Consider the following 17,861-nt stretch of genomic DNA (forward strand, 5'->3'; position numbering starts at 1 on the left):
TTGTTTCAGTTAATCAAGCAACAATTTAAAGAAAACCAAGCTAGGCTCTGATACCACTGATGGGTTTTAGCCATAAGAACTTTCCTATGTGTGCATGCAAAACCCTATTGCTCGGATCTAGGCTTTCTAATAAACATGCTTTGAATCTAAGACTTCTAATTACTAATTAGGTTAAATACCAACATTGAAACAGATCTAGAATCATACCTTTGAGTTCCTTGTTGATCTTGAGGTCTTGGAGCTTCTAGAGTCACAAATGTCACTCCTCTAATGGCTTACAAACACCAAAGCAAGGAGGATGATTTGGGAGAGAGGAGAGGGGAGGAATTTCGACCAGAGGTTCCTTACTTTAGGTTAGGTGTGTCGAATGCCATCAGCCATAGGGTCTATTTTTACTTGTAGACTCCTTAAGAGTTACAACCTAAACCCTAATTGGATAATCTTCTCTTAAGGCTATCCAAATCCATTCCTTAGATAAGCCTTTGGACGATTTTGGCTATCCTAACACTCTTAGAATTCGTCCAAAGCATATCCTAATGGATTTACAGTCTAAAGCTTAACTATCAAACAATTGACAGTTTATACCCCTTTATTTAATTAATCTCTTTAAGTCACCAAATTAATTCTAATTAATTCTATGACTTATATTAATCAAATAACAAATATATTATTCATTATATTATTCTCATAATATATTAATAATATTTACTCTCTCTTAATAAATCATCCTATCAAGTTGCTATGGTGAAGGCAACCCAAAAGGACCATGCACAACCGGGTCAAATACTTGCCCAATATAGTTGCAGCCTTAGACACTATTCCAACAAAAAGCACCATAGGAGGATGTCAATTTCTGGATGGAAAATTAGTGAGTTGGCAATCAAAGAAACAAACTTGTGTTTCGTTATCCACTGCAGAAGCCGAATACATTGCAACAGCATCCTGTACATCTCAAGTCGTATGGATACAAAGTCAACTTCGGGATTATGACTTAAACATGAAGAAAATCCCATTATATTGTGACTTTGAAAGCGCAATCATAATTTGTCACAACCCAGTGCAACACTCGAAGACTAAGCATATCGCACTAAGGTACCATTTCATCAAGGATCATGTCAAAGATGGCAACGTAGAAATTCACTTCATCAGAACGACTGATCAACTGGCAGACATATTCACAAAGGCCTTACCTGAAGCAAGCTTCAATAAGATTTTACAAGGCCTAGGATTGATGCAAGCCGAGTCAGTACCGAAATCGCCTTCGCTTCCATAAAGGTAACAAGCGAAATAGAGCGAACCTATATGAACCGAACATTCGGTCTATTTCGGGTTCGGTCTATTTTGAGTGAAGTTCGACCATGAACCGAGCGTTCAGTCTATTTCGGGTTCGGTCCTTCTGAGCTTATTGTTTTTTTAAGGCATTTCAAACGTATTCTTTTGTATACTTTTTCATTACTTCTTTTCTACTCATAAAATCCCAAAAATATATTTTTTTTCGTTCAATCGGTCAATTCTCACAAAAATCCAAAAATATTTCTTTTAATTTAATTTTTTTATATCTATCTCTATATTTCTAACGTTTTTATGTTTGTCTAAGTGTGATTCTCGATGGCACAACTAAGGCAGGTAAAAGTTATTTTTTTTGTTGTTAGTTAGGCGTCCCTAGAAGCATGTTGTTGTATGTAGACTCAAGCCTCAACTGATTCTGAGTGAAGCCTTAATAACATGATCATTGTCACACCCCAAAACCAAGAACGGCAGAAACGTTCCGGGGTGGAGGACGTCATGTACAGTATCACAACAGTGTAAAATAGTAAATAAGAAAGAACACACATGTATTAAAACTTTACTTATAATGCAATGGATGATGTTGTTGCTTATTTACTATTTTACACTGTGGTGATACTGTACATGACGTCCTCCACCTCGGAAGGTTTCCGCCATTCTTGGTTTTAGGGTGTGACAAATTGGTATCAGAGCTTTGTTTATAGTGAATATAGTATATCAACCCATAAAAGATATACTAACTATAAATACATTGGGATTAAAACACTCTGTGTAAGAGTTATACTTTTAAATAATAAAATATTTAAGTAAGTATACGTGCCTGCATTCATACTAAAATCAGTGTCACAATGACAAGAACAAAAAAAATTACGATTGTTGAATATCACAAGTAAGCCTGGGGATATATGGTCAGTCTTGGGAATAGCATAGCCTGATCAACTATGCTGGTCCAAGGAGTGATTAGCATATGCCCAAGAATAGTTGTGATGTGGCAACAAGTCTAAAAACTTACCAACACAACCATAAAGAAATACCATAGGGGTATTTGGTCTTACTGTAATTATCTTAGTTAGTTCGTCTAATTAGCTATTTCTTATATCCCTTTTCTCGCGTAGATTTTAATGGCTGGATTTCATCATGGCGATCCGTATTTCCCAAAACAAGGCTACGCTGGATGGCTAGAGGATGAACCAGAAGATGATCACCCAATCCCTTTGGATGATCACCATGCTGAGGGTTTTTCCGATAGTTTTGACTCGGAGCCTGAAGTCAACAACCTACCCCCAGCTGCGCAAGACCCAAACCTGAACCCCCGTCCCGCGTTTCAAGGACCCACACCTCTGTGGGCCACTAACTTGAATACATGGAGTCATGAACAGGGTCAACCCATTCCCTACAACAGAGACAGAAGCTCCTACAACCTCACTGAGGGAGGTTCTGCTGACAGAGTCCTACCCATCATGGTTCGTAGAATTTCTAGGAACACGATACTGGGTCAATCAACTATCAATCGAGTCTTGGAGATTGATGCCAACTCTGGCATCAACACAGTCCGCATTTGCCAACTAGAGTCTGCTCATGAAAGAACTCTGGTCCGCAATGCAGCTCTGCAAAGAGAACTTGCTGAAACTTAAGCTGAACTTAGGGAACTTCGAGCTCAGCAAGTGAGAGCTGACAGGCATAAGAGGGACATGGAACTTCTATTATCGGGATCAAGAACTCATGCTAGCAGTTCTAGTCGCCGATAGAATCTCGACGACTCATCTTTTGGATATAACCTAGTTTATGTAAAACCTTTGGTATAATTTCCTATCTTTGTAAATTTTAGACCTGTTAGGTCTTGATCTATTCATAGTTCTGTCAAAATTTTCCTATCTTGGTTGATCTAAGGCCTACTTCTAGGCTATTTTTCCCAAACTTGTTACATCTGTAATCCCCGTATTATTAACAGATATCTAATCATATGGAAATTATTATCCAAATGGCATAATATTCATTTAGTTATGCTATTCATTATGTTGTTGGACTATGGGGAATTAGTCCATGAGATACATTTATCATTCAGTTATACTTATCAATGTTGTCATCTTTTAAACATATAGTTAAAGATGCTGCCACGCAGAAATCCCAGACGTAACCCAATCAACGAAACACTGATACCACCACCTCCACCACCACCCCAACCTCTTCAACCACCTACTCCTTTCGATGCCAATATGCTCCAGGCAGCTTTCACAGCAGCAATTGCAACTGCTGTGTTAGCAATCAATGCTCCTGTCCCTAGTGGATCGGGAACAGGTGCACCTCCATCGAACCACGGCGAAAGCCATGGACACCCTTGGGAATGCACCTACAAGGACTTAACGAATGCCAAACCCCGCAACTTCAATGGAAATGGGGGTGTTATGGTGTTGAGACAATGGATTGAAAAGATGGAATCCGTCTTTGAAATCTGTGCTTGCCAGGAGGGCAACAAGGTAAAGTTTGCAGCTTGTACCTTCTCTGACAGAGCACTAACATGGTGGAACGGGCATGTTAAGTATCTGACTTTGGTGGTGGCGTATTCCATCAGCTGAGAAAAATTGAAGGACATGCTGATGAAAGAGTACTGTCCTTGAGGTGAAGTACAAAAACTCGAGCAGGAACTCTGGAGTCTACAAATGGTTGGATCCGACATCACAACCTACACAAATAGGTTTTGTGATCTGGAAAACCTATGCCCAGATATGGGTGCTCTCGAGAGCAAGAAGATAGAGAGATATATCTAGGGGTTATCGCCCCAGATCCAAGCAAGTGTGTTAGCTTCCAGGCCTATTACTTTCGATAGTGCCAAGGAACTGGCACAATCTCTCATAGATCATAAGAAACCTCAGAACCCAACAATCCCTTCACTCGTACCACAAAAGTTCAACCCCGGCAACAACAAGAAGGGGTGGAACAAGAGGAAAAGAGGGGCTTCACAAGAATCCTCCAAGAGACAACAACTAGTGGCAATTAATGCCGCCACAGTAACTCCCGTTGTCCCTGCGAACCCCTTACCAGCAAAAACTTATGCTGGAACTCTACCGAAGTGCAACAAATGAAGCTTCCACCACAACGGACCTTGTAGGGAGATGCAGTGCTCTAACTGCAACAGGAAGGGGCATACAGCCCGTTTCTGCAAGACTCCAATAGCGCAGGACGCCCAGGTCCCAAACGCTGGTATGGGCCAAACTTGCTATGGTTGTGGCGAAGTGGGTCACTACAAGAGGAACTGCCATAAAGTAGGGATGGCTGGAGCAGTAGGGAGAGTTATGGAACTAGGCCACGAGGAAGCGGTAGCTGATCCTACGATAGTTACTGGTATGTTTCTCCTCGATAACTCATATGCTTGCATACTTTTCGACAGTGGAGCAGAGAAAATCTTCGTAAGTCATAAATTTGCACACCTGCTTAAACAAAAACCATGTGTATTAGATAATTCATTCACGGTAGAAATGGCTAACGGGAAAATGGAGAGTACTAACTGCATATACGTAGGTTGTACTTTAACTTTAGATAGCCATACTTTCAAGATAGACCTCATGCCGGTCCCAAATAAATGTTTCGACGTTATCATCGGCATGGATTGGTTGAGTCTTCTTCGCGCCGACATCATGTGCTTTGAAAAAGTAGTTCATCTTAACCTTCCTAACAACGAAACCTTAGTTATCTATGGCGACAAACCTAGTACGAGCCTTCACATCATTTCGTGCATTCAAGCCCAGAAGTGCTTGCGAAAGGAATATCATGCATTCCTCGCACATGTCGTCAATACAAGTCAAGAAATGAAAGACATTCAGAACATCCCAGAAGTACGCGACTTTCCCGACATCTTCCCAGAAGAACTTCCCGGTTTACCACCACAAAGCCAAGTCGAGTTCAGAATCGACTTAGTGCCAGGAGCTATCCCCGTAGCCAAATCTCCTTATCGTCTGGCGCCGACCGAGATGCAGGAACTTTCCAGTCAACTTAACGAACTTCTCAAGAAGGGATTCATTAGGCCAAGCTTCTCACCATGGGGAGCACCGGTCTTGTTCGTCGAGAAGAAAGATGGATCGTTTCGCATGTGCATCGACTATAGAGAACTCAACAAACTTACCATTAAAAATCGTTATCCTTTGCTCCGTGAACTCCAAAAACATGGACCAAAGAGTGCTTTTAACACTCCTAAAGCTTTGGACAATTACCTAGGTTTACTCCTACATAAATCAAGGACTTTAAAACATCTATATACAAGCCTAAGGTAGTTACACATCACGGGGGAAAGGCTAGGCATCATTTCGGGAGTTTACCGCCCAAGAACACCTTGGGGAGTAAACTCCTAAATCTAGTTGTTTTGCTATGTAATCTATGTTATTAACACATTATAAGCTATATAACAGAACTAGGGAGAGGTACTCATGATTTGGGATGAAAACCCGAAGATCCATGAGAGAGAAAATGGCTTTTCTCTAGTTCTAAATGTAAATAATGAATGAAATTGTTTCAGAATTCTATTTATAGTCCTGAGATTTTTGGCAAAAAATATTTTATTCCCGAAATGATCTCTAATATAATAGAGTTTTGGAATAACAAAGTCGCACAAAACCCTAGTGCATCCACTCTCCTGATATCTCCTGAAGTGTAAACGCTGAATTACTCAAACTTATACGGAAAAGTCTGAAAATTTACTGTGACTATTATAACTTCTATTGAAGTGATATTGTTTGTACAGAATGGAAATTTCGGGTTGTCACAATCATCACCATTCATTTTTTTCCCAATCCAGGCTATCAAGTTCACTCTAATCATGAGCTACCTTACTCCAATCAAACTGAGTTTAGAGTTTTCTGCTTGGTACTTCTTTTCTTTAGAAAGCAGAGGTACATTCGCTTCTTACACCATCTCCATCAACTTTCTCGATTATATTTCGTTTCATCAATATAACCCCTAAGACTCTCAGTTTTAATCACTGAGGTTTATGGTTATACAAAATATGTGTTCATGATCTTAGTTTCATGCCACTATGTACTAAGTGAAACCCAAAATATAACACCACTAATGAATTGACGGTGAATTCAAAAATTCAAGCTATTACTTGTTACCCAATGAAATCTCTGTTTCTTTTTGATTGATCTTTATGAGATTGCCTTTCACCAAGACTTCTCTAACCCTAAAAGATCCAGTTTATTTTTGTTGAGATTTCTTTAATTCTCTCATCACTATAAAGCATTTCACACTTACTTGTTCAACAGATCACAATGATCTCACATGTACTTCATTCACTTTTGGTCTTATGTTAAGTATCGAAATTATGAATTGAAGTGAAAGCCACCCTCTTTAACCTTTAAAAGACGCCTTTCAAAACTTCTCAACAAGTTATTGATCGTTATTTCATGGGAAACCAAGCAAGCACTTCAATGTCTCTCTTGACTTTGAAGGAAGTGATTTTTTCCCAGAATCAATTGTTTTATGTCTAAATACGACATCACAGATAATCCCAAAAATACTCGTTTTGTTTCTTTATCTTTTACACCCTTTGCACGAAAATTATTAATTTTTCCAAATTCTAAGTTTCACACAGATTCATGATTCAAATGATCAAGGCAAAAACACTCAAGAGTCATAAGGGGAAACGATTGGGATAAAGTGGTCGCTGACTCAGCAAAAATTTAAACGGTTTGGCGATTTGAAAAAGGTGAGTTTTATGAAAAGGCTTGAAAAAGGGAAACATTTTTCTCTCTCCCGCGTCATCTTCGGCACGCCAACTGTTCACACATCAACTCAGGCACTATTTTTGAGATACTCCAAGATTTTAGTCGGATTCTTCTCTCTCTTCCTTGTACGTATAAAAGGAATTGGAATGGTACTCTCTCAACCTTTATTACTTCTAAAAAGCTCTCAAAGAAACCTGACGACTTTCTGCAAATGTTCATCGTCATCTTCAAGCTCCTACAATGGCAGAATCTTCATCCGTTCATGATATCTCAGTTCATCAACCCCTACTCACTATCAAACCCCAACAAAACCTAATCATTGATCTCACTCCCTTCATATATGAGCCCTATATGTTGTATGTGGTTGAGTGTCTCAAATACTCACCACTCGTCGATGCACTGACAAAGGTTGAAGTTTTTCCTATGTCATTCTTGTCACTTGTCTACTCTACGGCGTTCTACGACAAGGCTAATGAAAGGATTCACTTTGAACTTCACGATGAGAAGGTCTCTATCTCCAAGAGTCGATTTTGTGCCCTAATTGGTCTTTCTCAAGATCCGTCTCTGGTAAACCCTGATTCCATTACAACTGTCCAACTGTTCACAATGTTTTATCAGATGGGGTATATTGAAACCCTAACAACTGTCACCATGTTCAAGAAGTCCTGCCTTCCTCCTCAATGGAATGGCCTTTTCATGCTCTTATTCAAGGGATTGTCTGAGCAGAGCGTTGGATCTGACGGTGCTAGCAAGGCATTCATGACGGTGCTGTATAGGTTGTACAGTGGGCTTAACCTTGACTATGGGTCCATTATTTGGCAGCAGTTGGTTCAAAGCCTAGTTTCTTCGTCCAGGCATTCGGAGATTTCATGTGGGCGTTTCTAGACTATCATCACCAAATGGGCAAATGGATCCTAATTGTGTCCCAATTATGGCGGACTCCTTGCTTTCTTCCATCACCACGTTTCATACGACGAAGATCATCGTCACTGATCCAACAAAGTTTTCGTACATTGGATCTATTCCTAAAGCCATGCTCGGTTGTATCTCAGCATCGATTAATCTTCTTCAACAGTACAGGAAACGACCATCTGTTGGTCCACATGATCTTACACCCACAATGCTTTTCTCCATTGAAGAGGCTGACAAGCCAGCCAAGAGGGGCAAGAAGCCTGAATCGCAGAAGGAGGGACCAGTCACAAAACCAACCAAGGGGCAAACCCCCAAGAAGAGAAAAACTAATAAGGCTGCTCCTTCTCAACCTCAACCTAAAAAGCAGAAGAAGCCTGCTAGGAGACTTATTCTTCAATCATCCAGCGATTCGGATTCAGAATATGTTCCTCCTAAGCAGAAGACCGCTCTACCCTCAGATTCTGAGAATGAAAGTTCTGATAAAGAGGCTTCGGACCGAGGGGACACTCCGCCTCGCTCCCCTACTCCAGGAATTTCGGTTCGTTCTTTGCCTCCTTCACCTCCACCTGTTACAATTCCAGTTTCAATCCCTCATTTCTCTCCAATAAATACCTCTCAACCATTCACTACTATTCCTATACCCACTCCCATTTTCACAGATACAACCTCTACCACTACTACTAAACCTACCTTTACCGCTCCCAATCCACCTGTAACCGAACCTCCTTTTACAGCCGAACCTACTTTCACAACCGAACCTCCATCTTCTTCAAAACCCTTGTCTCCTACACAATCTATTGAAACAACCCCCATTTTGGGCATGAGGACTTGGAATTCGATTCCACATATTTCAGTCCTTATCGAGTGCAGAGTGAGGATGATGATGACGAGCCCATTACCAAACGTCATCTCAAAGTAGTAAATGACAAGCTTGATCAACTGCTTTCCTCTTCTTCCTCAGCTGCCCCCTTAGAAGCTGCTTTAAAAGCATTGTTCTCCTCGGTTGTTGCCGAACACAGTGCTACCCTATCTGCTGCAGCCAAGGCTATTGAAGCCTCATCTTCCCAATGTCAACAGGCCTCTATCGCTGTTGATGCCTCGACTAAGGAGTCCAAGGAAGCAACCGCAAAAGTCGATAAACTAGTATCCGAAGCTCACCTATTTTTAGATTCCTTGTAGGCTGCTGCTGCCAAGAATGCTGCAACTGTCAACACCTCAGAAGAGACTCTTCAAAAGACTCTTCAATCTGAGTATTCGAACCTGGAAGCGGCACGCCATGCCATTGAAGAAGCAAATGCATCGCTCCATGCTAAAGTCAACGAATGCTTAACTCAACTGGAAGCGGACTTAGCTATGGAAAATCGAATTATGGACGAGCTTGACAGACGTACTGCCTAACTTAAATTGCAACTACACAAGGTGCGTATTGCTAATACAGAGATTAATGACCTCAAGTCAGAAAGAGAGGTTATTCAGAGTTCTGTTGCCGATGTTCACTCCATCCTCCTTCACCTTACTGAGGCGAGTGATCCACTTATCACTATCACTGTCAGAAGGCATTTGGCAGCCAAGCTCAGACCAACACTGGACGTTCTCAGCCATATCGAGGGTGTTTCGGTGACTGGGGTCCAACCGAAACAAGGGGGAGAGAAAGAGTCGAAGCAGCAACCTCCTCCTTCCAGCTCAAAACCAGCTGCTGAACCGCAGGTTAATAAAGCTTCGATCAGTAACAAAGATAAGAAGAAGAAGAAGATTGGTGAAGACGACACAGACAATGAAGATGATGTGTATGTCGACATTCCCAAGAAACCTGTCCCAAAGGACAATACTTCTGAAAAACAAATGGAAGAAATCATCATCAAGTAGCGCATTGAGCTAGAATACAAGCTAAAGGAGGCGGAGCTCCTTGAGAAGAAAAAGTCTATGTTTCCTGTATGGACTAAACACTCGCTCCAACGGTGTGCAATTGACGAGCCAACTGTTCTATGGCTCAAGCCAATAATTTCCTTTGGCCTTGACAACTCCAAGGATGCACAAGTCGATATGCCAATCACTCGAAAAGCATTCATCTCCCACTGCTTTAACTCGACTGTTGCCATTCGATCTCCGGACCCGAAGGTAGATAGGGATCTGTTGGAGTTTTACCTGGAGTTTGCTCAACCTCAACACCAGACTTGGAGCTCAAAGAAGATAACCACAGTCAAGGTGATGAAGCCCTATTCAACAGGTAAATTTATCAATGTCAATTTCAGGGTGACTCGAGGAACCGAAGGCTCAATCCACCATTTTTCCCTTGCTGATCTACCGAACCTCAATCCCCATGACGGGATACTCCTCAACAACATTCTACTGTCAAATCCCCTGGAGTATCAGCCTATCATCGATCATGTCAAGCGTATGCTTGTTTTCTATATTCATGAAGTAGCGAAGATGGACCAGGAGATTGCCTCTGCCATACACAAGCGAACAACGATCAAAACCATGGGCAAAGCTGGCAATGTCAACACCATGATCAAGGGGAAAATCGATTCGAAGTACCATACAGTCATGTTCCTTAGGGGCGAAGGCCAAAAATGCCTGTTTGCTCTTGTCGACAAACACCTTTTCTCGACGACTTGTCTCAAGCATATCTTGGAGATCATTCAAATGTGTGACCAGAATAGTGTTGCTGATAAGAAGCTATTCGTTGACATGCTGAGGTGGTACATTCAGTTTAGAAAAACTCTTCTTGCCATTATTCCTCGATTATTCAAAGTCATCAAGATGGTGAAACCTGCTCAGAAGAAATAATCTCTCGCCTCATTTGACTCAAAGGGGGAGATTGTAGAGTCTATTGGATTGCGTCATGGGCTCAGTCCATAGACTAGTTTGAATGCCGATATTGGGCCTATCCAGCCGTGCATTATTTTGTATTAGGGTTCAGGATATAAGTTGCATGCATGCAAACTTAGATGTTATCGCTTTTGTTGTTTTTGTTCTACATCGCTTGTAAACCCTAGAGCTCTATTGAGGTGTGACTCAGTTTTGAATCATAAGCATAAGTTTGATTCTGTTCTGTGCTCATGCTCATATTAATCATAAACTGTTTCATTACTTTTATCGTTCTTGTGAAAGATCTAATCGATCTAAGAGTCTTTGAACTCATCACCTTCAACAACACATCATACAATCTTCAACTGACTCGCCGAGTTCGTCCTAGAACTCGCTGAGTTCATCTTCATCCATAAGAAGATGTTCAGTCTATGACTCGCTGAGTTCCCATTCAACTCGCCGAGTCCGTCTTCATAAGTGGGGTGATTTCCTTGGACTCGTCGAGTTTGTTCATACACTCGTCGAGTCCCATGATTTCCATGTCCAAGAAACCCCTAGCAGGATGAGTGTTCCTTCCACTCAACCAAAACCATTTCAAGAGGACGTTTTGGGGAAAAAGCGTCCCGACTCGCCAAGTCACCCAAGTGACTCGTCGAGTCCCTCTTTGTCCAAAATTATACAGTCAATTATAATGGGTCTTAACGCATCAAAACCATAAATCTGGTCTCCTAGGGTCCATTTTATACATAAAGCTTCAAACTTGATGTACATGCATGGGGCCTTTGGCTCAAAAAGCCATAAAAGAGGGTTTTATGATGCATGGGTCTCCCATGGCCATAAATTTGGCACCTTTATGCCATGGGAACCCTTAATGGTTCCTGTGACATCCCCATTTTCACGGCCAGAAAAGACCGATTTGTTTATCCTTTGTTTTATAAAATCAGAGAAAATTCTTTTGATTTAAAAGAGTTGTGGAATTTGTTCCCAAAACAAAATATGATAAAATTTATCAAAACGTTTCTCAAAGAGAACGTATTTTCATTAAGTAATAAAACCTCGGGATGTCATGTTTAGATACAGACCAAAAGCATAAACAATATAAAATAGACCTTACAACAGTTATTTATAACTACTGATCTATAATCCAAAATCTCTCGTCAAGTCCACCAACTTATACTCTTGTGTCATTACCTGTAACGCAAAGAAAACTGAGTGGGTCAGGCTTGGGAGCCTGGTGAGCATATAGGGTTTTCAACCCACAATAAATAATTAATTTAATTTCATCAACCAATAATAAACCAATTACCCATTCCCGTTATTCTCACTTTACATCCCTAAGACAATTAACACAAGGGACCTAGTCTAAGAATATTTCATCAGGGCGACAACACATGCTTCGGGGGTTCCTCAGCAATATAAGTCAAATAAGGCAACCATGAGGGGGATGGAATACAGTGAATGAACACCCAAGTTCATTAACACCTACAGGTTATGAGCCTGCTAGCGTTCTACTGGACTGTATAGAAAAGTCCATGGTCGTCATCTAAATTCCGCTAGATGACTGGATTACAATGACATTGAGACCTCTCATCCTTTTATCATAAGACAACTATCTACCCATGTTCTACCCAACATTTTATTAGATAAAATATACATTTTTATACATGATTTAAAACCTGTATTGTATGTTCATTCAAAACACATTCGAGATAAAAGATAAGACACATACACATAACACGTATTTCATAGAGAATAAATCATATCCATAAGATAGAAGAAAGAGGATATACGTTCACACATATAACAACAAAATATACACATAACACCTTTTTCATATAAAATACTTCATAATTATGCATTAAAAGAAAGTAACTACACACTCACTTGATCAGAAGATGATCAGACAGCACCACGGCTTGTAGAAGTAGTATTCTTCGGTAGATCTGGAAGATCTTCACAAAAACCGCACTCCTCGCGGGCAGAGCTTCGGCTCGGAAACTCTTTTCTTTTTGGGATCTTCAGGCTTCGGGATATTTCTTGCACGCAAATCGATGTAAAACGGGAGAGATAGGAGAGAAAATAGCAACCCTAAACGGCTGGCCCTTCAAATCTATTTATAGGGCAAATTTGGCCCTTGCCACGTCGTGGTACCCTTTTCCACATCGTGGGCTTGGTCGTCACTGCATACGTCATCGCAAGTGGCGTCTGGGGACTCCCGGAGGTGTCAGAAGACTTGCCACGTCGTGGCACTGCTTGCCACGTCGCGGTCTCTGACACAGCTTTGGGGTTCACGCCCCGAACTTCAGAAATTCATAACTTTTGCATACGAACTCCGTTTTCGACGTTCTTTATATCGACGCGAAGATGAGATTATGCTATACAACTCTCGTTTAGACTCCATTGGCTAATTTTGAATTGATTTTTAATATATTATAAATATATTTTTTTAGTAGGCCGGGACAGGAAAACTCCGTTCGAAATTCATAACTCCTTCATCTGAACTCTGTTTTCGTCTGTCTTTTTATCGTTGGAATAATATTGATGAGATCTTCAATTCTCATTTAGAAACTTTTGGCTAAGTATCACTCGACCTCAATCTCGAGTTTCGGGCTGCATACTGCTATTGCTGAAACTTCGAAAAATCATAACTTCCTCATCCGAAGTCAGATTTAGAAGTTCTTTTTATGCACGCTCTCGGTTTAACGTATTCTACAAGTTTTATTTAGATAGCTAAAGCCAAATATCGCTCTAACGTAAATTCACTATTTACATCGCGTTGTGTCGTGTCGGTTCTTTCGCGAAACTTTGACATGTCATAACTTCTTTGTTATAACTTGGATTTCGGCGTTCTTTATATTTTCGGAAACCTTGAGACATATACTAAAACTTGGTTAAGATTAATCTTTCTAAATAATCTTCCATCAAAAAGTCATTTTTGATGCTTATTGTCTTTAAATTGACTAGCCCTAATCTACGGGCGTTACAGGTCCAAATCTAAAGTCCTTATCCCAAAATCGTGGTTTCATCCAAGCATGGCTCCAAAATGGCTTCCAAAAACCCTAAGTTACTTCAAAATGAGTATATAATGAAAGAAGAGGCAAGGTCTGGACTTTTTACCTCCAATAAACAAGGTGTGAAGCAAAACTCCTAGATCTCCTTGCTCTTTCTGCAATCCCAAGCTCCGTCTTCTTCTCTTCAACCTTCTAACTAGCACAAAATGGCACAAAGGGCTCAAAATCACTCAAAAAGGGTTTAGGGGTTTCAATCTATGGTTTCTGCAAGTGAGAGGGATGATGGAGGCTGTTTTGGGACGAGTTAAGTTGTTTAAATAGGGTGCAAACCCTAAATATAAGGGTTTTGTTCAAATAGATCCTGCTTGTCAAGTCGATCTTCCGACTCATCTAGTAGGTCACTTAAATCCCCGATCAAAAGTCGAGTCTACTCGTTGAGTTGGGGCTGCAACTCGTCGAGTCCCAAAGTAAATTGAAAAATCTCTTGAATTTAAATACGTACCAGGAATTGGGTGCTACAAATCTCCCCCACTTATTTTAGACTTCGTCCTCAAAGTCAACTGATGAATCTGGAAAAAGCTCGGGGTAGTGCTTCCTCATATCTGCGCCCGGCTACCAAGTCCATTCCGACCCCTTGCGGTGCTGCCATTGCACCTTCACCGTCTCTACCCTCTTGTTCCTCAGATCCTTCGACTTCCTGTCGAGGATCGCCACTGGCCGCTCGATGTAGTTCAGGCTGTCATCCACCTGATTATCCTCCAAGGGCACCACTGCCTAGTCGTCCACCAGACACTTTCGTAACTGGGAAACGTGAAACATACTGTGAATCTGACTAAGTTCGGCTGGCACGTCCAGCCTATACACCACCTTTCCTACCCGGGCGACAACCCTGAAATGTCCAATATATCTGGGGCCCAACTTGCCCCGCTTCATGAATCGAATGACACCTTTTCGAAGGCGGCACCTTCAGGAGGACCATATCCCCGACCTAGAACTCCAGGTATGAATTATGCTTTTCAGCATAACTTTTATGCCGACTCTAATCGGTCTAAAGCCTACTCCTAACCCGTTGAATCTGCTCTATCTTCTTGAGCACTACTTCGGTGCTCCCCATGACCCTCTGTCCGACTTCACCCCAACATATTGGGGTCCTGCACTTCCTCCTATACAACATCTCAAAGGGAGGATGGTTTATACTCGAATGATAGCTGTTATTATAGGAAAACTCAACCAAAGGAAGGAAAGTATCCCATCTACCTCCGAAGTTCAACACGCATGCCCGCAACATATCCTACAATGTTTGGATGGTCTGCTCGCTCTGACCATCCGTCTGCGGGTGGAACGCAGTGCTGAAGTGAAGACGAGTACCCAACTCGTCGTGAAACTTCTTCCAGAACCTGGGACTAAACCACACGTCTCGGTCCGAAATCACAAAAACTGGCACTCCGTGCCAAGCTACAACCTCTCGGACGTATATATCGGCCAGCTTCTCGGCCGAGATGCTCTCCTGGATCGGTATGAAGTGGGAACTCTTGGTCAACCGATCCACGATAACCCAAATCGAATCCACTCCCCGTGCAGTCCTGGGAAGCTTGGTGATGAAATCCATAGTAATATCTTCCCATTTCCACATGGGGATGTCTAGCGGCTGCATCTTGCGGTGTGGCCTCTGGTGCTCGGCCTTGACCTTCCTGCAAGTCAAGCACCACTCTACGTACCAGGCAATGTCCCGCTTCATGCAGGTTCACCAATAATCGGGTCGGATATCTCTATACATCTTCGTAGCCCCAAGATGAATCGAGAATTGGGATTTGTGCACCTCCTCCATTATAACCTGGCACACTCCCCCGTGGTATGGAACCCACACCCTGCAGTGTAGAGTCCATAACCCTTGGATGTCGTAGTCGAAGGAGGAAACCTGACCCACAATGCATTTGCTCTTCTGATGTTCCTCCTTCATAGCCTCCTGCTGGGCTTCTCGGATCTACTCCAACAGTGGAGTCACTACAGTCATCCGCAAGCAAATATCTCTAATCGACGCTGCCTTGTGGCTAAGCGCATCGGCCACAACATTGTCTTTCCCCAGGTGGTAAAAGATCTCACAATCGTAATCCTTCACCACGTCTAACCATCGATGCTGATGTGCACAAAAGTACCCAATAATTTTAATATTTATAACCTAACAAACTTAGACTAACTATGCACTTATAAGTCGGGTGTCGATCACAGGGAACGGTGGTGAATTAATTTAATATATTTGATTATAGGTTACAGGTCACACGAAAATAATAAAGAAATTGTTTAATAAATCTCAAACTAACAATTAAGAACTCTCGATAAACTAACAGGAAAGCAAATCTCTTCAGGTACTTTGGTTTAAATAAATTACACCTTAAAAACATAGACAATTGCATACACAAATTCATTTATTCATGTTCACCGATTCCTAAAATGATTAGATTCGCGTTCACTATAACTAATCCTTTAGCAAACAAGTCAATTTAAACAGTGATTAGTTGATTAAACTAACATGCTTCCTAGTGTTCAGTTCGTATAAGCAAGACTTGTAAATATAGTTAATCAAATTAAGCATTCAATTTAACCTCTTGTTGATGGTCATCAAACATGTCTCACACATTAACTTACTTATTCCCAAGTTAATCCTAGTTTCACCTTCGTTATTCCTAGATTTATAATCTCGATGGTCATCAAAATCATAAGAGACAAGCAATCAAGCAGATGTTCATACAACTCAATTCACTTAACAATTAACAGCAAATAATCATCATTAATACGTAAGGATCTTTTAACAAGCTTGGCAAGATATATTAAACACAAACAAACAATTTAATATAGGAATTAGTCTAATAATCAAAGTTTCATTCAATCATAAACGCAAAGTAAAAGGTTTTTACACCTAAATCAGAAACTAAATACAGAATAGTAACACAATGGAATGCTAAACATGGTCACGTTAACAACCCATATGATTACCGACATGTATCCTCTCTCCAATTCTTCCGGTCTCCGCTCCCGTTAGCTTAATGGCCTTCCGGCCGCCTCCTATACCCTCAAGTCGAAGTGGAATATCATAGATTATGAAAATGGGGGAATGATATGGGGTATTTATAATTGATGGAGATGGAATTTATATGGAATATTAGAGTTGGATTGGAATAAGGAAACTAATGGTGGTTTAGGGATTAAGCAAATAAAAATAAGATAAGTGGTGCTTGGGGAACAAGTAACTTGGAGGGAATTTCCGTCCAGCTTTTATGCTTCATCTTCAATGCCGATTTTGGATAAGATAAGTGTCGAATTAGCCAAAAGTCCCTCTCACATAAGTCGTAGGAAATTTCGTCTAGTTCTCCGAAAATTTTGAATCTCGTTAATTGGACTTGTGAGTCATCAGATATACCCGAAACACTGAAGAGGGGTTAATCTGCCAGCAATGTCCTTTTTGCATCTTTTCAACTCCATTCTCTTCCTTTTGCATTCCAGCTCCCATTTTAACTGTAATTAAATATTTCAAAGCATATTAAGTATATTTTAGTTCTAAATAATAATAATAAAGGCTAAAATATTAAGATATGTTATACATAAATATATATAAAAATACACATATCAGACGCTGACTCATGTTCAGATTCAGCTGATCCGTGAGGTACCTCAAACTCTTATGGTCCGTGTATATGGTACAACGGACCCCATAGAAGTAGTGTCGCCAAATCTTGAGGGCGAAGACAACCGCCTCTAACTCCAAATCATGCGTTGGGTAGTTCGCCTCGTGAGGCTTTAGCTGCTTCGAGGCGTAGGCGATGACGTGCCCTCGCTGCATCAGTACTATGCCCAAACCCGAAATGGACGCATCACAGTATACTACAAAATCCTCCACGTTGTGGCGGGGTGAGAACTTGGCATACCTGCTCTCCCTCCTCATATTATCCAGAACCTCTCGTAGATGCTCCTCGTGCTGCTCCTGCGTCTTGGAGTAAACAAAGATGTCATAAATGAAAACTATCATAGACCGATCCAACATCGGTCTACACACGCGGTTCATGAGGTCAATGAACGCGGAAGAAGCATTGGTGAGCCCGAAGGGCATCACCACGAACTCGTAGTG

Source organism: Lactuca serriola, chromosome 3 (genome assembly GCF_051521515.1).
Source record: "Lactuca serriola cultivar US96UC23 chromosome 3, Lser_US96UC23_V15, whole genome shotgun sequence".
Classification (NCBI taxonomy): domain Eukaryota; kingdom Viridiplantae; phylum Streptophyta; class Magnoliopsida; order Asterales; family Asteraceae; genus Lactuca; species Lactuca serriola.